Below are 19,403 nucleotides of genomic sequence, written 5' to 3'. Positions count from 1 at the left end.
TTTTTCTCACTACTATAGTTTATTTAAAGCCAGTCCCTTATGGGCTTCAAAATGACCCAAGAAACTACAATGCGCAAGCTTGATTTGAGTGCTGCAAACAAGTTAAATACATGATTAAACATGGTGTCTTTGGAGTCGTACCCCACAAATCCATTCAAACTGTTATAATGGAAGCAGTAACAATGCGAGTAAATGTGGGAAAGTCAAAAAGTAATTATTTCTGACAAAACTCCTACATTGTGGCTATAGTATGCAGCATAGCTTCCACTGCATTTTCAATACAAATAACTGCTGAAATATTAGATGTTAAATTTTTCACACTATCACAGATCAAAGTCAGCAATGCTTCATAAATGAGCAATTAAATTTATTACTGTAATTAATGAAAAAATATTACTGATAAAAACAGGAACTAGCTTTAAGGAAGATAATATTACCAATAAACGATATCACCCCTTTGGATAAACTACTGGAAAGGCTACTAATTAAGGTAGCCCTGTTACAGCCTTGGGCTTCTTTGGAATTACTGAAAATCAAGCTTTCCAGTTTATCAAGACAAACAGAAAGGTAAGAATGAGAGGCTGTCATGTGTTAATTGGGCAATGAATCAGAGTACCAAATCACAGAGGTACTTTGTGGCAATAATGTTAAGCAGTCATTCCAAGAAGGCATCCCATATGCTATGTGAAAGGAAGTACTTTGTATATATGTCACATATTCACGATATCCCATTTCTAGGAGCTCCACTACCCTATCATGAAGGTGGAGAGCAGAATTCCTATGCCCATAAAGATGATCACTTAGCAACCAAGTGGCAAAGGGAAATTCCAGGAGGACATTTACATCTCCTTTGCCAAACAGTAAACTGACTCTTCATAACAACTCCAGCATGGCATGCGGCAGCTCCCACAATAAGCTGAGAGACCGGGAGGCCTGTAGCAATATGCAGCTTCTATTTTCAGGCCAAATCATTTCGCAGATAAATGTTTGAACAGAAAAGAGACAATGCCAAACTTAATGTCTCAGGATTGCTCAGCTGCAAAGCACACTGCTTTGACTCCCATAGCTCATACTCATACGCTTTGAGGGTTGTTGTTTTTTTTTTTAAAAAAAATACAATCAAGCAGTATATACTGTTTGTGAACCAGATAAATAGGTTTTACCCCATTAAGCAACCATTTTGCTTCGGTTAAACAAAAATGAGTTCCTCTCATATTTCAGAGTTCAGGACAAATCACACTGCTTTTTACTCTTCACCATACAGAGATACTATGAAGGAGTAAGGGACGTGGGTGGCACTGTGGTTTAAACCACTGAGCCTCTTGGGCTTGCTGATCGAAAGGTCAGAAGTTCGAATCCATGCAAAGGGGTGAACTCCCGTTGCTATTTCCCAGCTTCTGCCAACCTAGCAGTTCGAAAGCACACCAGTGCAAGTAGATAAACAGGTACCACTGCGGCGGGAAGGCCGCTCCCTGCAAGGCCCTTTCCACCTGGCCTAGGGAGCGGGGCCCACACCTACCAGCCCCACAAAAGAGGCTCCTCATGAGGCCAGAGGAACATCACCCGACTATTGTTTTATTGATTTATTGATATAGTATGCTGTAAACCGCTTTGAGGTTTTTATTAAAAATATAAAGCGGTATAGAAATTAAAAAATAATAATATAATAAAATTAAGTAAACGGCATTTCCGCGTGCTCTAGCTTCCGTCACAGTGTTCCGTTGCGCCAGAAGCAGTTTAGTCAAGCTGGCCACATGACCCGGAAAGCTGTCTGTGGACAAACACTGGCTCCCTTGGCCTGATGGCGGAGATTAGTGCCGCATCCCATAGTCACCTTTGGGTGGACTTAACCGTCCAGGGGTCATTTACCTTTACCTTACTATGGAGTAAAGTCCAAGCTGTAGACATGATGAGAAGGCTACAAGAGATATAATGGCAACAACACAGCACAAGAACTGCCTAAGTGAGTCTCCATTTTTATTGTATTGTTTAATTTCACTGCACACAGGTGGTGTAGTGACAATAAAGGTTTATTATTATTTATTATTATGATGATGCTGCTGAAGAGTTTCACTAACAACAAAAAAAGAACATGGAAGTCTCTGGCAGTGAACTGGAGACTTTCTGCAAAGAAGAAACAACCATACCTCTAGGCAGTTTCTTGAGCAACCTGTGAACATTTTAGACAAATTCAAATAATCTGTATAACCTTTGATCCTGCTTGTTCCTGAAAATACATAGCTGTGGGCAAACTAGTGAGCAACTCAGAAAGTCTTTCTTAGCAGAAACTGAATACCACTGACAAAATATTGCACTATGTTAGTGAGGTCTTGACACAGCCTTTCTCTTAGCCGTTGAGGATTTTAATAATAGATAAATAAAACCATCAGCAGATAGCAGAATTGCAAGAATTAAAGATTTTTAAAGATCAAGATAAATAAAAGATCTTTAGTACCAAAAGGTCATTAAATTTGACATCAGATTAGCATATCCAGGGAGAGAATACCCCACACAGCACCTCTGCTGCAAAAACCTTCAGATAAAGAGCAGCTGGGGAAAAGGAGGGAGAATTAATGTGTAGGATTAGGAGATCACTATTACTACAAATGCTACAAATTATAGATTTATTCTACTCTGCCTCCCTCCAATAATACACACTAAGATCCTTTAAATGGCCAGTAACCACTTTCTTTCACTTCTCTAACAAGTGGGCAAAGACAGTAAAATAAAAGCAGAGTCAAGATGAAAATGAGAGAATGGAAATGAAACAAGAGCAGCTAACATATGCAGAACAAGACACCATCAGCAGAAACAGGATAGGAGGAAGCAAAAGGTAGTCACCACTGCCTTCAACTTTACAAATCCTTAGTCAACAACTAGCTTTATACAATTTTAAACAGAGGAACAGAACCACATAACAATGACTTCACTAGAAGGAGAACCTCCAAGACATACTTTTAAGATTGTCTAAAAGCTACTTGCTTTGGAGCACTTTTTCTGGAGTACAGCTATATATCCTGATTCCCATAATTGGACTTGGAACTCACACTGTCACCACAAGCAGGTTGTTTAAAGGTTTTATTTAGCAATTCAGTACAGCGCACAAACTTGAGCCTACAGGTTACAATGTCATAAAGCACAGAAGACCTCTAAGGTGCATGACTAGGTATTGCTAAGACGTTTATCCAACAAGTGACACACATCCTAGACTCTGCTTTTGAATGCATCGGCATGATTATTTGTGCAGCAAGCAGCCCAAGTCTGAAGACTGTCCAAGAAAATGGGAACGCCTCTGAGCAGACTGGGCATGCAGCATTGGCATGAGCTGGTGCTAGTGCCCTTGAAGATGAAGGCATCAAGCTGGCTCACTATCCATTTTCTACCCAGGTGCCTCTCTCAAAGCAGCCACTCCCTCACAGGAAAAGGGTCTCAAGCCAGCTCACTTGCAAGTACTGAAGCCTTCAGAAGGCCCACAGGCAATTCACTTGAGCCCTCCTGTGGATCTGAACCTCTTCATCCCCCAACTTCCCGTGGACCATCCACTTCTTGGGTTCCTGAATCATCAGTCCCCAACCTACTAGAGCCCTTGTCCAGATTGGATTCCTCCAGGTCCCTGGGCTCCTCCCATTCCTCCTTTGAATGATACCACCCTCTCCAGGAATTCTCCAGGTGACTCACAACACCATATGGTCTTGGGCCTTCTTTGTGGTAGCTTCCTCAATCATGAGATCCACTTGCCTTACTTCTCTTACCTCTCACACAATTGATAAAGCAAAATAAAAAATCAAGAAGGCTGTCAGTTGCTACATTTTAATGAGTTTTATAGACAGCTAGTTCATTTTTACTTGTAAGTGATTTAGTTTAGAGTTACTGTATTTTATTTGTTTATTTGTATAAGCATTTCACTATTTTTGTAAGCCACTGCAATAATATTCCATGTTAGTTAACATAATAAATAAATAGGATGAGTCTATTAGCATAACATAAAATTATCTGTGTATATTGCAGCACATGCAGCTCAGTTTGCAAACCGTCACACGCCTTTTTTCCGCTTTCCACACTTAAAACTAATGTTCTTAAACTGGCAACAAGCCTGCTTACTGCTATATGAATCTGCAGTTTGAGCAACAGTGCTGCAGAATCTTTGATAAGATATCATAGCAAGTGTAAATTTTTCTAAGTAATCTATGCAAGTCAGCCAAGGCAATCATTTTCCAAATTATTTCCAAAGGCGGCAAAAGCAGAATAAGATCTTGAAGGCCTGATAAATAGAGTAAAGTAAGTTTACAGACAGTCCTCAAAGCACTTGTACAGATAGAATCCCCAAAGGAAAAACCATTTGAGAATTGTAAGCATACACTGAGAAATTTGAAACTAAATCAACACTTTAAAGGATGGGAGGAAAGCAGAGGAATACAAAATAATATTAAGACAAGGAATGCATGGTTCCAAAGGCACTCATACACTCTAGTTTGAAGAAAATTTGCCTGGTAACTCTGCATATGAAAAAGAGTAAACAATAGAACAGTGGTGCTATATGTGGCACACTAATTTATCTCTGACCACTAGAGAAAACTATTATCTGAATATTATCTGAAAACTATCATATTTAGGGATTCAGGAACAAATCTGGGTAACTACATATTTTTTAATGCAATGTTACATTTTATATCAGATAGTAATCTGATCTATATAATTCAGTGAAAGGGGTTTTTTTAATGCATATTTGAATTGCACACCCTAGACGACTGAGCTGCAGTCTAAAATTAAACTAGCATATTGTTCTGTTGGCTGCTACAGATATTTGCACAGCAGTGAAACCAACCAATATTTGTTTTTGGTTTAGAGTTCTGTTCTTCAGAGAGCCAAGATCCAGTTGCATCCTTTTGGGGATTCACAAAAATGCCAGCAATGTTAATAAAGAAAACAAATCACTTGTAGTATATGTGCAACATATGTGAAATGACTAGTTTTTTTAGGACTGAGGGCCCTTGAAAAAAATGTAAAAGTAAAATTACTCCACAGGAAACAAAAATAATGTTTGCAAAATTTCTAATGAAATTAGAATCATTTTACAGTGAAAAAGATTTTTTTAAAGCCCTGCATCTGTCAAGACTCCCAGATATATTAAAGGTAGTGTGCAATAGAAAAGCAAATGTCAGCAGACAAACTTTCCAATCATAAGCTGATTCCGACATACTTGAAAAAGTAGAACTTGGAAAAAGGATTTTGGAGGTAGAGTCACAGATTAAATCATACTCAAACTGAATTTGTACAAGGAAATCCTGTCTGCTCTCAAATGGGAAAGAAAAACGTTTTTTTGCTATACGGGAGCAAAATCACTGAGATTTCTGAGAAAGGCAGCCCAGTGGGGAAAGATATACCTCAGAAAGACATCCAATAAAGAACAAAAAAATCTTTACTGCAATAACTGTTACTAAAGAAACGAGGCAGCAGGGAGAACAGAAGGAATACAGTAAATGCGGGGCAAAGGAGATAAATGCACATATTACTGAAGGACGTATAGCTCTTTCCAGCAGTCAGCCCTCAAGCACCTGGGCAATCACAGAAACAGAACTATACACTTGCATGCATGCACTCAAAATCCTGTCTCTTGTATAATGATTTTGAAGACAACCACATATATTATAAATGTCTATACTGAAGTATTCTTCCACAGCTGTATGATCTCTGTAGTTACAAAAAACAAAACAGACAAAGCAGTCTCCTTATTAAATTCAATAAACTTGTGTTGGCATGGAAATGTGCAAGTTTTTTAGTTACACAGAACCATGAAGCAGAAGTGATCTAGATCACAAATTCACAAAAATCAGGATTAAGGTTTTAATCACTTTAAAGTGGCCTCTTCACAAAACAGTATTAGTTGACCAGACGAAAGAGATTTGTGTATGTAAATAAGCTCCATTTTTTACAGCCCAATTCAAGGTGCTGGTATTTACCACTGAAACCCTAAACAGAGCCAAGATATTTGAAACACTCCCTTCTTCCATATGAACCTGCCTGTCGGATAAAATAATAATCCAAGACACTGCTGTATACCCTACCACCAATAAAGGGTTAGTTAGCAGAAATATGGGACAGGGCCTTTTCTGTGGCAGCACATTGCTATGGAATTCTCTTACTAGGGAAGTTAGACGGTCTCCATCACTGGCCCCCATGACATTAGGGTGGGCTATGTATTTTTTATTCTACTTGCCTTTTGTTTTTTTAATTTGAGACTGAAAGTTTAACTCTGCTCTTTTGGTTTTTGATATTCTAATCCCGATATAGTTTAAATTGGTTTTTATTTCATTTTAACTTTTGTAACCTGTCTTGGGGCCATTATTAGGGAAGAAAGGTGATATATCCACAAATAAATAAATGTTTGGTGTTATATACATCCTAGATGTTGTAACAGAAGAATTCACTGGATCATGGACACAATACAGTAATCAATGCTGTTTAATTTATAAAAGGTGAGCCAGTGGCGATGAGCCACCAGAAACTGGAGCTAGCCTCATTTCCAGAGTCAAGCACGAGCAGTCAGCGATGTGGAAAATGGGATTTAAAAGATCCCAATACGCCTTACCTGCTATAATCACTGCTGATAATTCTCTTTTCCCCACCCCTATTAAATTTTCTTTTGTCTTTTTCCTTTCATATGCCCACTGCATTTATGTTATTTTTTAACAGCAAAGTATCCAGAAGCTAGATTCTGGTGAGGTTCCCAAACAAAAGGCTGTAAAACTCTTGTACTTGCAACCTACCTCAAGTTGGTGACACTGCCAGTAAAAACAGCCCTGCCTCTACAGATTCATGCAAACAGAGACCTGTTCATTGCCACGACAACTGGCAAATTATGTATGTATGCATGCATCATGCTGGATTCACCACAAAAATATATCCTCCTGCACCTGCAGCGAGTGCAAAAGACATGTTGATGTTTGCTAGGATAGAGGCGGCATCAGCACAGGGGAGGTTATTTTAAACAGTCAAACCAACTAGAGAGTATTCTTAAACCTGCCTTGGTACTAAAAAATTGCCCAATCTTGCCAAACACAACTGCAGGCCATATCCAGAAAGTCTAGCTGGTCCTCTGACCTTGCAACAACTCATCCTTTCCTCAGATGTTTTACAACTCATTTTTTCCATTATTTTCTGTAGCTGCAGAATTTCTGAATGGTGCAAGGATGCACCGCAGAACTGAGGGAGAGTTTCTATTGATTCAACTCTGTTTCTATGTTATAACACCAATCACAAAATCTAAAGTGTGAACAGAATCATGGCCTATTTAGAAACATGTTGTTGGCATCTGTCTGTCTCCAGAGACAAAAAAGTGCACCTCCGGGGTTTAAGTCAAACCTCTGTGTTAGCAGCACCTGAGTGACCTCCCTGGGATGCAAGCCTGAGCAGTGTGTATGGAGGTCCTGGGCTGTCCAGAAGAAAAGATCCCTCCTTTTGGCCTTGGTGATGTGGTCCAAAGGAAAGGAAAGCAATATGTTTGGCACCAGCTTGGCTGCAGGAGTTGACAGAAGGAGGCGTATAAGGCGCCATCCAATTGTGTTAGGGACTCCACTCCAGATTTGTGTTATATCCCGCAAAGCAGCAGAAGTTTAGAATCATAGTTTTCCTCCTCCTAGATGGGTTCCCTTCCCTTACCTTACCTTGACAAGCCCCATTTGTCACTCACTTCCCTCTGCAGCACATGAAGAAACCACTTTCTTGACCACTGGACCCGTTATTAGTCTCATCCTCTTAATCTGCTGGAGCCTGTCTTTGAATGCAGGGGAAGTCCCTAACTCACTGAAGGTTTGAGACACATCAGTTATACTCACCTGGTTTAGCAGGCCAGTTGAAGAAGTTCCATGGGTGTGGCCACTGTCACATGCTGACAGCTTCTAGGAGCCACAGGTGAGAACTGAGTGTGGGGTGGGGACAAAGGGCACAACATGTCCCACTAGAGGTAGTATTTCCCACCACAACACCCCATATACCCCTTCAGAAACAAGCACTATATAAATTAGAGGGGTGTGCTGGCAGGTAAATTTGCAGAGAACCAACTAGAAATTGCATTCATAATTATTTAGGAGAACATAATACATACCTATCCTCAGAATAAATAACCCAGCTGCTGCCATACACTCAGACTCCTAGTAAACAACTGACCAACCCACTTGCACAGGGTTGACTAATTGGAGGAAGGAAAGCAAGTACTGAAAAATCCATGTCAAGTTGTGGGACCTGCCAATTATTGGTAATGAGAACAACAAGGTAGGGTGTGATTACTTTGCAACTTATATGGCACCACCCTATTGCCTGGTTTTCTTGCTTAAGCCTCTTGCAGCACCTTTCAATTCCCCTCCGCCCGCAAATTGGTTATATAGCAGCTCTGTAGAGGGGCAGGGTAACTGGCACCCTTAGTTATAGGTGGAGGAAACCAGAGAAAAACTGCCTGATTGCCCTCTATTTACAGGAAGTTACTGAAAACACGTGTTCTAAACCTAATATATAAATATGATGAATTCAAGTAGAGTACGGCACATTAAAATGTGGCTTGTCAGGAACCTTTATCCACCTGACCTATTGTTACAGAGATAGAACCCACGTGGGCAAGACCAGAGAGCAGGTATAAGAATTAGGACTCACTCCCAGTAGTTGCCAGTTTCCATCGCTTCCACCCCCGCTCCCTTGGGCCGCAACAGCTCTTTAACTTTTTTTATGACAGCAGCACCGGCAGGAACGGAGTCCCCTCTCGCCTCCGTGACTGCTGTCAAAACCCGCCAGGGCTGGGAGACGTGCCCAAGGTCACGCCGCGCCAGCGCCCAACCCGGGACCCCCCTCCCACAGACGCTCGTCTGAATGCGCAGGGCCCCCACCCCGGCGTCTTCCCCACGGCCGCGCATCCTCACTCTGGGCCAGCAAACGCCCAGTGGGACAAGGGCGCCCCACGGCTGGCTAGGGCAACGCCCCCACCCCACCCCACCCCACGCCCGTCCTTCTTACCTCGGGTCCCAGGGGTCCCCGGGCGAAGGGGCGGAGTGACCCCCTCCGTCCCCCGGACCCGCCACCCCCGGAGAAAGGGGCCGGGCCAGAGCGACCAGAGATGACTTGAGGAAGAGAAAAGCGGAACGCCGCTGAGGGAAGCGCTGCCTCCGCCGCCCCCCCCCCTCACGCCGCCGCTCGCGCTGACTGAAGCCGGTCGGCCGCGCGCCCGCCTGCTCGCTCTTCTCCCCCTCCCCTCCTCACTCTCCCTCGCGGACTCGCTGCCGTTGCAGGCTCGGAGTCGCCGCTTGATGCTCTCATCAACGGCCGCCGCGCTACCTCTCTATCGCCTCCTGCGCACAGACCCTGCTGTGGAAGGGGACCGGCGCACGGAGGGCGGGAGGGGAGCCTTTCGCGCGCAACCACGCCCTTCTCGGGGATCACGTGATAGGGGATCCTGGGCACGGCGCTGAGGTAACAGGCGGAGACGCCGCCCTCTGGGTTTTTATTATTTTTTTAATCCGCTGGTTCTGCAGAGCTACATGCAGGCCTCGCGCTGTGGGCCCGCCCTTTTTGTCTCCCGAGGTCCCTGCGCAGAACAACCTGGCGAGAGAATACGTACTTGGCCTCAGTTCGCACGCACGCATATACACACGCGCGCTCTCTTCTTTCCCCAGGGCCAAGCAGCTCAGGACTTCGGGTTGGGGGGCGTGCGCGTTCAGGGCGCCACCCCATAGACAGAAAAGGCAATTTTTTTTTGAGCTTTTGCTGCAGTCGTCGCAGCAGGATATTTAGCCCAGATCATCACACCCCCGTCTCCCTCCCATCCGGGTTGCAACCTCTGGAACTGCATTACTAGGCATTACTAGGGAAGATGTGGAATAAGCTCAAATAATCGTAATCTTTTTTCCATTAGTTTTCTTCCATTAAAACAATGTTTTATGTAAGATCTGAACTGTTGCTAAAAGCAAATTTTAGCTCATTCATCCGGGACCTGAAATTACGTTAACAACTTACAACGTCTGGTTTTGCAACTATCCAGCTAGCTGCTGCTTCCTATACATAGCTGAAATCGTTATCGGAGTTCTTCGTGTTTGATCTTGCAGCCCCCTCCCTAGAAACTTCTTAAAACACTGCATCTTTCGGACAAGCCGCACTAATTTGGAAGCATACTCTTTGGATGCGTGATTCTCTACACTGCCCCCCCACGCCTAGTTTTATATGTAGCTTAATAGCTAAATATACTTGTGGTAATGGACATGGATGGCTTAGTGATGGCTGCTTAAGACTAAAAGCTTGAGAAGAGTTATGTGTGCTTAAGCCTATTGAGTTCAGCGGGTTTAGGCACACCTCTCTTGATAGGATAGGCTTGGATTGTACACCATAGTTGGTGACTGATGGTTGTTAGTTACTGGACACCCACCTACTGTGGTGCATTTTGTAGGAATAAAGTTTCACAGAGTTTTCCTTCTTCGAGATGGGCTACCAAGTTGAGTTTTTGTAGAATGCTTCCAAAAAGGGGGGAGGAGAGCTCCAAGAGAATTTGCTTTCTTACCACTTTTATTGGGCTAACATATACTGCTGAGAGCAGCTTACAGAATTGAAATATAGAGACAAGGAAGTGCCAGCTGATTGTAAAGCATATAAGGTGAGTGGGTGTTTTTAGTGTTTCCACTAATATGTGAAGGGAAAGAATTAAGAAACTGCTCCTTCCCTGCTCACAAGCACTAGCTTAAGTGACGCTGGCTTTACATAACATGTAGAAGAGAGGCTGGATCTAAATGCAGTGGTAAAGGTAAAGGGACCCCTGACCATTAGGTCCAGTCATGGCCAACTCTGGGGTTGCGGCGCTCATCTAGCTTTATTGGCCGAGGGAGCCGGCGTACAGCTTCCGGGTCATGTGGCCAGCATGACTAAGCCGCTTCTGGCGAACCAGAGCAGCGCACAGAAACGCCGTTTACCTTCCTGCCAAAGTGGTACCTATTTATCTACCTGCACTTTGACGTGCTTTCGTAGGAGGTGTTAAAATGAACTACCATGCCAGGTTGCAGTTAGAGCAGCATCCCCAACCAGGTACCCTCCAGATGTTTCGGACTACAACTGGCATCAGCCCCAGCCAGCATGGCTAATGGTCAGGGCAATGGAAATTGTCCAAAACATCTGGAGGGTCCCTGTTGAATAAGGCTGAGATAGAAAATTACATCCTGGACAGCTTAATAGGATGGGTTGTCACAGCTTTTACTGTGAACTAAAATGTTGCTTGACACCTATAGACTCATAACTCAGAAAACTGTTCTGCATTTTTGGCCTTTATAACAAGCTTTCCAGCTCAGCAACCTTTTCAGTAAGCATTTTCCCATTTTCCCTTTGTGATATGACTGCAGCACAAAAGCTTCATTATCTGATTCTAATGTTTGTTTACATCACAGTTCTGTTCCTTGAAGACAGGTTTTGCTGTCTTCGGTGTATTTTATTAATAATTCTTCCCTTAGAGCAAACCTCTATAAATAAAACTCCTACATAAAAGAAATATTCCCAAGAGTCAGACATTAAATGCTCTCCAAGTGTAAGATTTCAATAGATTTGCTAACTCCCTATCTTTAAACGGCTTCGGCTTGTGAGCTATGGAGGGGGAGAAGATGGTCAATGAATCTACCTTCCCTGTCCCAGTTATCTTGTTTTCTAGATGGAAGTGGAATACAGTGGAACCTTGGTTCTCAAATGGCTTAGTTGATGAACACATCGGAACCCAAACGCCGCAAACCCAGAAGGAGATGCTTTGGTTTGCAAACTTTTTTCGGAAGCCAAACGTGCTATGCTTCTGTTCTGAGTGCTTCTGCTGAAGTCTGTCAGCTGGCGAGTCCCGAGCACCCATGCAACACAGAGGTGATATTTGGAGCTTATATTTAGTGATTTTGTTTTTGCAACTTTTTCGGTTTATTTGTTTTTGTGACTCTGTGGAACCCAGTTCAGCTACGGTATTTTCAAAAGCACTCTTGCAATTTGATTGTGTGACTGTGCGGAAATGGATAAAAGCTGCAAAGCCAAGAGAACCATTAACAGAACAACAAGTCCATGGGCTTGCAAGTGAGTAGTGATGATGTGGAGGAATTAGTGAAGGACCACAAAACGGAGCTCACCACAGAAGAACTTCAAAACATTCTCATGGAGCAGCAACAGACAGCAAGTGAGGAAATATCTTCAGAGCAGGAGGAGAGCAGAAAAAGTGTATGCACTGCAGTGATCAAAGAAATGCTTGCAAAATGGGCTGATGTGCAAACTTTTGTTGAAAAATATCACCCTGATAAAGCTGCTGGAATTCATGCCACTTACACTTTCAATGAAAATGTGATGTCTCACTTTAGACAATTTTTAAAACATCGGAAAATGCAACTCTCAATTGAAAATTTTTTAGTGAGGAAAAGAATTAGCGGGTCTGAACCAGATGTCAGTGGTTTAAAAAAAGCAAGGGAAGGAATGGTAGGAGAGGAGTCACCGATTGTGATTCTGGAAAAGGACCCCGACCCCCCCCCCCATCCAAACAACAATTATCATCAGTGCAGGAAATAAAAAAATAAATTTTCTTTTTTATCATGTACAATACCGTTTTATTTATTTTACAGTACAGTACATTGTTTATCGCTTTCATTTTATGGGTCATTGGTCTCGTTAGATAATAAAATTCATGTTAAATTGCTGTTTTAGGGGTTGTTTTTAATCGTCTGGAACGGATTAATCCACTTTGCATTACTTTCTTTGGGAAACGCACTTTGGTTCTCGAACGTTTTGGAAATTGAACGGACATCCGGGATGGATTTAGTTCGAGAACCAAGGTACCACTGTACTGTTTTCTCAAGAGGGTGTGAGACAAGGATGGACTATTTGATGCACAAGTAGAAATTGCTAAATATATTCCCTTGTGAGCTTTTAAAGGGCTTTTGAGAAAATAGTTGGGCAGGGCTCACTTTGTTGTGCTGGATGCCATTTAGATGTTGTTTATACTGTATCAGTTCAACCTAAGGAGAAAATTGGACAGCCCAGCAACCACTGATACTTGGAATTCATTCAGATCCTGTTCCTTAGGAGACACTACAAGCAAGTTTTAAAATAAATTGTACATAATATTTTGAAATTAAAAAGCTGTTAAAAATAGTTCCATGGTGTTTAGCTTTGGCTAATCTATTTACATTTACCGGTAAGTAAATTGTAGAGGAGTTGCTGACAAACATCTGCATGGGTGTTCTGCTCTCATCTAGTAGCTCAAGTGATGCAATGCTAATCTTCTAATTGAGAATAATAATGTTTATGAAACTTCATTAGAGACCTAAATACTTAAGCATACTACTTAAGTGAAACCGATGAGAACAAAAGCAAGAAACCGGACAGAGCAATTCTCTTCCAACGTTGCACCAGAACCAGACATACACTAAGCACAATGCCAGATGAGCAGCTCTTACATTCAATGCATGCTAAGTCTGGGAGAGGAGGATGAAAACACATCAACCAGAAAATCAAACATTTCCACAGCCCACCAGTCAGGGACTGTTCCAGCAACATAGCCCACATACAGCACTGAAACGAACTCTTAACAGTGGGAACATGTCCCCTTTGTCATAACACACAGCAAGCAAATATTGCCAGAGCACCCACAATTCATCAACCCTAGTGGCAATGCCAACAATATTGCTTCCAATTCCAAAGCACCCTTACAAGTATTCCAATCTTCTTCACGCTTCTCACAATCACAACTTTGGAGCAAAAGAGAATAAGAGAGGAATATCTCCCATTGCACTGAATGCAATGATTTGGAATTGAATTTTTTTCTCCTAGGTCTGGGGCTAGTGTAAAGTCATACTTTTGATGAAGGTGTGGCTGAAGACTGAACATTTGTGGGTCCCATGTTAGTGTACTCCTCCCTTGTGCCACTCGGTGTTATGTATGCCAGGGGATCCTGTGTTTCATTGTAATGCTTTTTGAATCTCTTTAGCTCCTGTGCTTTGCAAGCCTCAGAGCTCCAAGGTGAGGCCCTTTTCGCAGTCTCGTTTTATAGCACTAAATGACAGTTGTGTTTAAGAGGCCTGCTACTTCATCATGACACACTCATGAGTCCATTTTCTGCCAGCTGAGTGTTCCAGCTGTAATCTCTCAGCCAACAGATCTTCAGTACTGTATAAGATTGATTAGCAAAAGTAGAAGGGACTGTTGCTGAGTTGGGCACATTCATTTATTCTATCACAAAGTAGATTCCATTCTCTTAACATTGCTGGGTTGAGTGGATTAAAAAACATGAGTCTTAGAGCAACTGTTAAAACAATTACTCATAATGAAGGAAGAGCAAAATTTAGTTCACATGACTTAATAAAGAAATCACATCAGACCTTAGTGGTGTGATTTCATCTCTTTATTTCATCAGCATGAGTTACACTTCTAACAAAAGCACAATATAATTAATTCATTTATAGTCCCTGGCAACACAGAACTGAGAAGTCAAGAACCTCAGCCTTTCAGATCCTGAAATGTCAAAGTCTAGTACATAGAATTTTTCAAAGTAGTTAGATTTTGTGGAGAGGATCAGTGGGAAGAAGACAACCAGCAGCCACAACTACTTAGAAATACAGCTGGAAACCACCTTGAAACAAATCAATCCATGAAACAAATAGACCTACACAATATAAATACAGTGGTGCCCCGCAAGACAAATGCCTCGCAAAATGAAAAACTCGCTGGACGAAAGAGTTTTCCATTTTTGAGTTGCTTCGCAAGACGAATTTCCCTAAGGGCTTGCTTCGCAAGACGAAAAACGAAAATGTCTTGCAAGTTTGTTTCCTTTTTCTTAACACCGTTAATACAGTTGCGACTTGACTTCGAGGAGCAACTCATAGAACGCGGTGTGGTAGCCTTTTTTGAGGTTTTTGAAGACTTTGGTGATTTTTGAAGCTTTTCCAAAACTTCTTTTAAACTTTTAAAACTTTTTTTGGGGGGGTGGATTTTGGGTTGGGGTGTTTGGAATTCAAGGACTTGGTGTTGGGGAGGGGTTTGCAAGAATCTGGAAGCTTGTGTTTTTTTTCCTGCATTTTAATGATTTTCTGTGACCATTGGGCCACTCTGCTGTTTTTTTTAAAAAAAATCTGGATTTGAATTTCTGTGTGGTGGGTGACTGGGGGAACAGTTGAGGAGGGGGTTTCTTCAGCAAGAAGCAAAGGGTGGAAGAGGAACCTTCTTCGAGTTGTCCCCCAGAGTCTTAGAAAATGTACTGTACACTTTGTTGATTTTTAAATGTTTTTCTGTCATGTTTAGAAACTTAATTTATTGTTCCTTCAATTTTTGAAATGCTCTTTACAGTATGTGTGACTTTAAAGAGCACTTAATAAACTCTTGTTGTACCAAATTTGGCTTTGTTTGGACTTTTTTTGACCATAGGAACGCATTAATTGAATTTCAGTGCATTCCTATGGGATTTCGTACCTCGCAAGACGAAAAATTCGCTAGACGAAAAAACTCGCGGAACGAATTAAGTTCGTCTTGCGAGGCAACACTGTAACAGATTTCCTTAAAAGTGGGGGAAATATGCTTTTGACTGGCAACAAATACATACATAATCCCCCTGTTCGCCTTTTCCACTGAAAAAGCTATGCTAAAGTTGCCTGTTTGGGGAGGAGAAATCTCCTGTGACTTTGAAAAACACAAGGCAAGCAGAATATAACAAGTGAGTTTTTGTCCCCACTGCATTTTTACACTAGGAAAACCTTTGCCTGCTCTAATTTTGGTTTGGTGTGGCTAATAAAGGCAGAGGGAAGGCCACTGGCTGCCCTCATTCCAGGAATATCCCAGTGGTGAGTGGACACAGCTTTTACAACCCAATTCTGTGTATGCTTACTCAGAAACAGGTTCCACTATGTTCAACTAGGCCTATCCCGGGTCAGTTTAATTGGATTGCAGCCACAGGAAAGGGAGAAAGCCCTTGAGTGCACAGTCTCCCTCGCTAAGACTTAATGCTCCCTTCTGTAAAGCTTTCAGTAGCTCACTGAAGGAAAATACATTATTTAGGCACTTCCAATGTGGCAGTTAATATTTGCTAGCTAACCCTGAACTTTTACAAAATCCAGAATTAGCACTAATACATCAGCATACTCTTTGATGTGGGACAACCACACTCAAATCCCTTTACTTGGCAATGTGTTGAAACTCTTTGTACTAATAAAACAGGGATTGATGGACCCCAAACCATCATGAGGTCTAGTGACAAAGTAGAAAAAAATTGTAAATAAATACTTCTTGGGCTCAAGCTTCATTCTCTGCTGTGCTTTTGTGTTCTTTTATCTCCCTTGTTGTACTAATTTGCCACTATGAAAGTCCTGCTTACCTTTCTCCAGTCATGGATATTTAGTCTTACTGCATTGGAAGAAGCTCACTTCTGAATGTTTCTACTCGTCCTTGCCTTTCTGAATTCAGTAGAATTCCTTCGGGATATTTTATACACAAGAGGAAAAGACAAATTTCAAAAGTGAAGGCACTGAAAAGCTGAGATTGCTGGCTTCTCAGCTGTAACCAAGGAACATGGAGGCCATTTATTACTGTACTGTGTTTTTGATGAAGCAAGCACACAAATGAATCTTGGAACACTTCAGATATGAAGTGGTTTGTGACAGGAGTGGGGAAACTTTTTCAGCCCAAGGTTTTTATTACATTGTGGAGGCTGCATGCCACAAGTAGGCAGGGTCAGAGGCAAGAAGTGGGCAGAGTAACTCCTACCTTTGTGCAGAAAACTACATTCCAGTTATGCAAGTGTTAGCAGTTTCTATACACTCACTGCTCACGTGCACATCTTTCACCCAGGCAAGCAAGAAGCATTATTGCAGTTCAAGGACACATTAGAGCCAGGCAAAAATACTTGAGAAGAATGTAGAGCAGATCTGAGATTCCTCAGCCCTTGTTTACTGGGACATGAGCTTTTATATACTCAAGTCTACTGCATCAGATGTATGATGAAAATGGACATCTTTACACTGGGGGTGAGGGACCGTGAAGGATTGAACAAATTAAAAAGATGAGAATGAATGATAACATGAATGAAAAATTACTTCCTAGCTAAGAAGTAGCTCTATCTGAGCCATTTTTTAAAATTTCCATTTTGTATTCCGCAGGCAATCTCTTCTATCATCCCTGACAGAAGAATTGCTGAAGAAGAGAGGTAAATTAAGAAGCTCTACTGGGAAAGACTTCTGCCTAGGACAAAAATAATAATAGTACTTACTTTAACCACTGCCTTTTTCTGGACAAAAAAATTGGAAGAGGTTGGCAGCTTGCAGTTTTGCAGTGAGCTCTCTCAGCTCTGCTTCATATACTGCATTTGTAAGGTAAAATGATTTTGCATGTACATGTGAAAATGTAAAGGATAAATATGACAAGCTTGTTTGAACTTGTGTATTATACAAATACACCTGCCAAAAGCCTTGGCTTGGGTGTCTGATTAGCTTACACCCATTGGCAAACACAGGTGTGTTTTAAGTAACTATCATTTGACTGAACCCAGTGTCTTTTCTCATAAACCTGATTTTATACGTACCTAGGTTGGTAAACAGCTTCATGCCATGGAGGAGAAGCATAGGCACACCAACCCTCCCATAAGCAGATAATGTCACCTGGAAGCTGGGCACTCATGTGAAAGACTGATTGCATGAAAATCCTAATTGTGCGATTCTTCTCCCCACCTTACATCTATGGGAAAGGTCTCTTTTGAGAGAGGAGTGGAAAACCTCATTAATAGGCTCTCTACATGGTCAGTGCTTGGAGCACCCAGGTTGCAAGTGATATTATTTGTGTGGGAGATTGGAGACACAACCATTCTATCTTTAGCCAATTATTAGCTAAAGTATGTGTGAGCCAGGCTGCAGTTCTATGCACACCTGGGAGTACGCCCCAGTTAACACACTTTGGATAGCTACTTAAGCATCACCAAAGAAGAAGAGAGGTAATGCATCAAACCTCTCCCCCCGGCCAAAAATAGAGGACACAGATTTGCAAAATATCTGCATGGGCCAATGTATATGTATTGATGGAAATTTAGAAATAATTACTGCAATTTAAATAGAAATGCAAGAACTTCACCACCACGGGGAAGACACCGAACAGATGACTGAATGCCGTCTCAGTGTGTTGTCCAAGTGCTTAAGTGATGATGAGTAACGGCAAGCCCCTTTTTAATGGTACTTTGTCTGTATACTGGACTCAGACTTGACAGTCCTTTAAACAGGGAACTGTCATCTATGAACTACAGTAGGGACATATGGCTACACTAGAATTACTTTTGACTCATTACTCACACAGGATGGTCCTGGAGCTTATGCTGGCAATCGGTTAGGTTTCCTTCAATCTATTTATAAGAGAATTGGATGCTCTAAATAAGAATGGGGCATGGTCCCAGGCTGCATCTTTTCTGAGCTAGACTCTAGTTCTTGTTTTGACTTAAAACAGTGCTGGATTTAAAAGCTGTGGTTATGTTACCAGTATTTTTGATACAGAAGTTTCCAGTTGACCTCTACAAGGCTTTTAAAGAATTACTTCCAGAATAAATTAAGCCAGAGTCGTAGAGCAGACCCACTGAAATTAATGAACATGAATTAGGTCCATTAATTTAAGTCAGTCTACTCCTGAGTAAAACTTAGTTGAATACCACCCACAATATTTACTGTAATGTCATTTAAGCATATTTGACTTAAATAATTTTTCTGGGTTGCATCAAGGGTCAGCAGTCCTTACAGGGATCTAAATAATTATTTGATTTGGTATTATCACCATCCCACAATGTTTAGTTTATTTCTCTTTTTCAAGATACTTTTAAAAGAGGGAAAGAAATGGTGTGAGGTTGTGATGATTTCAAGAGAGAAAGAGGGTTGGGTGGGTCTGGCCTCAACCTCCACTGGCTCCATCCTTAGCCCTGCCAATAGCTATCATATCTTCCCCAACCTATTTCCTCTTAGGGAAATGCAGACCTTAGTGGTAAGATTTCCCAACCCTTGTTTAAACTAACCTCAGTTTCAGAATTCAACATAATGACAATCTGCAGTTAGTTTGAACCAGGAAGCAGATGTTTCCAACCTCCATCTTTTCTCACCAAAGGAGATAAACATGGGGTTATGCTCAAGGCTCAGGCAGGTTCATTCCCAGATCACTCAACTATGGCTTAACATTATATCTGAACCAGGCCAGAAAATAATGAACAGCACAGTTAGGGCCGCACAGGGCATGGAGCTGCAACATCTAGGTTCTAGTGTTTTTCTGGACACTTCATTATGTTCCATTCTAGAGAATTCTAGAGAACATGACCTAATTCATGAATTAGGTCATGCCATAATCATTGGAACAGGAACTTGAGAAAGATTCTGTGTGAGCATGCCTTATGGAGAAGGCTTATGCAGGAA

The 19,403-nt window shown here is 41.8% G+C and overlaps 1 protein-coding gene and 1 long non-coding RNA gene across 15 annotated transcripts in view; one reads left to right on the top strand and one right to left on the bottom strand.

The window, feature by feature from the left end:
- The window catches only part of OSBPL8 (oxysterol binding protein like 8), a 69,416-nt gene extending 59,865 nt beyond the window's left edge, over window positions 1-9,551 (bottom strand). For 2 of the 14 annotated variants that reach the window (XM_083463153.1, XM_083463131.1), the window contains exon 1: window positions 9,004-9,271. The gene's annotated coding sequence lies outside the window, so the exon portion shown is untranslated. Of the gene's footprint in view, window positions 1-8,646; window positions 8,963-9,003 lie in introns of those variants that run through there. The other 12 variants (XM_083463144.1, XM_083463145.1, XM_083463149.1 and 9 more) reach the window with 10 other exon arrangements.
- Window positions 9,552-9,790: 239 nt separating this feature from the next.
- On the top strand, window positions 9,791-14,359 carry LOC310687725. Its single transcript, XR_014516560.1, has 2 exons — window positions 9,791-12,815; window positions 12,972-14,359. It is a non-coding gene; the product is annotated as an uncharacterized lncRNA (long non-coding RNA).
- The last annotated feature ends 5,044 nt before the right edge of the window (window positions 14,360-19,403 follow it).

The sequence above is a fragment of the Podarcis liolepis genome (assembly GCF_965112155.1).
Source record: "Podarcis liolepis genome assembly, chromosome: 10".
Classification (NCBI taxonomy): domain Eukaryota; kingdom Metazoa; phylum Chordata; class Lepidosauria; order Squamata; family Lacertidae; genus Podarcis; species Podarcis liolepis.
Note: the sequence above shows the minus strand (reverse complement) of the source record. Positions and strands in the feature narration are given on the sequence as shown.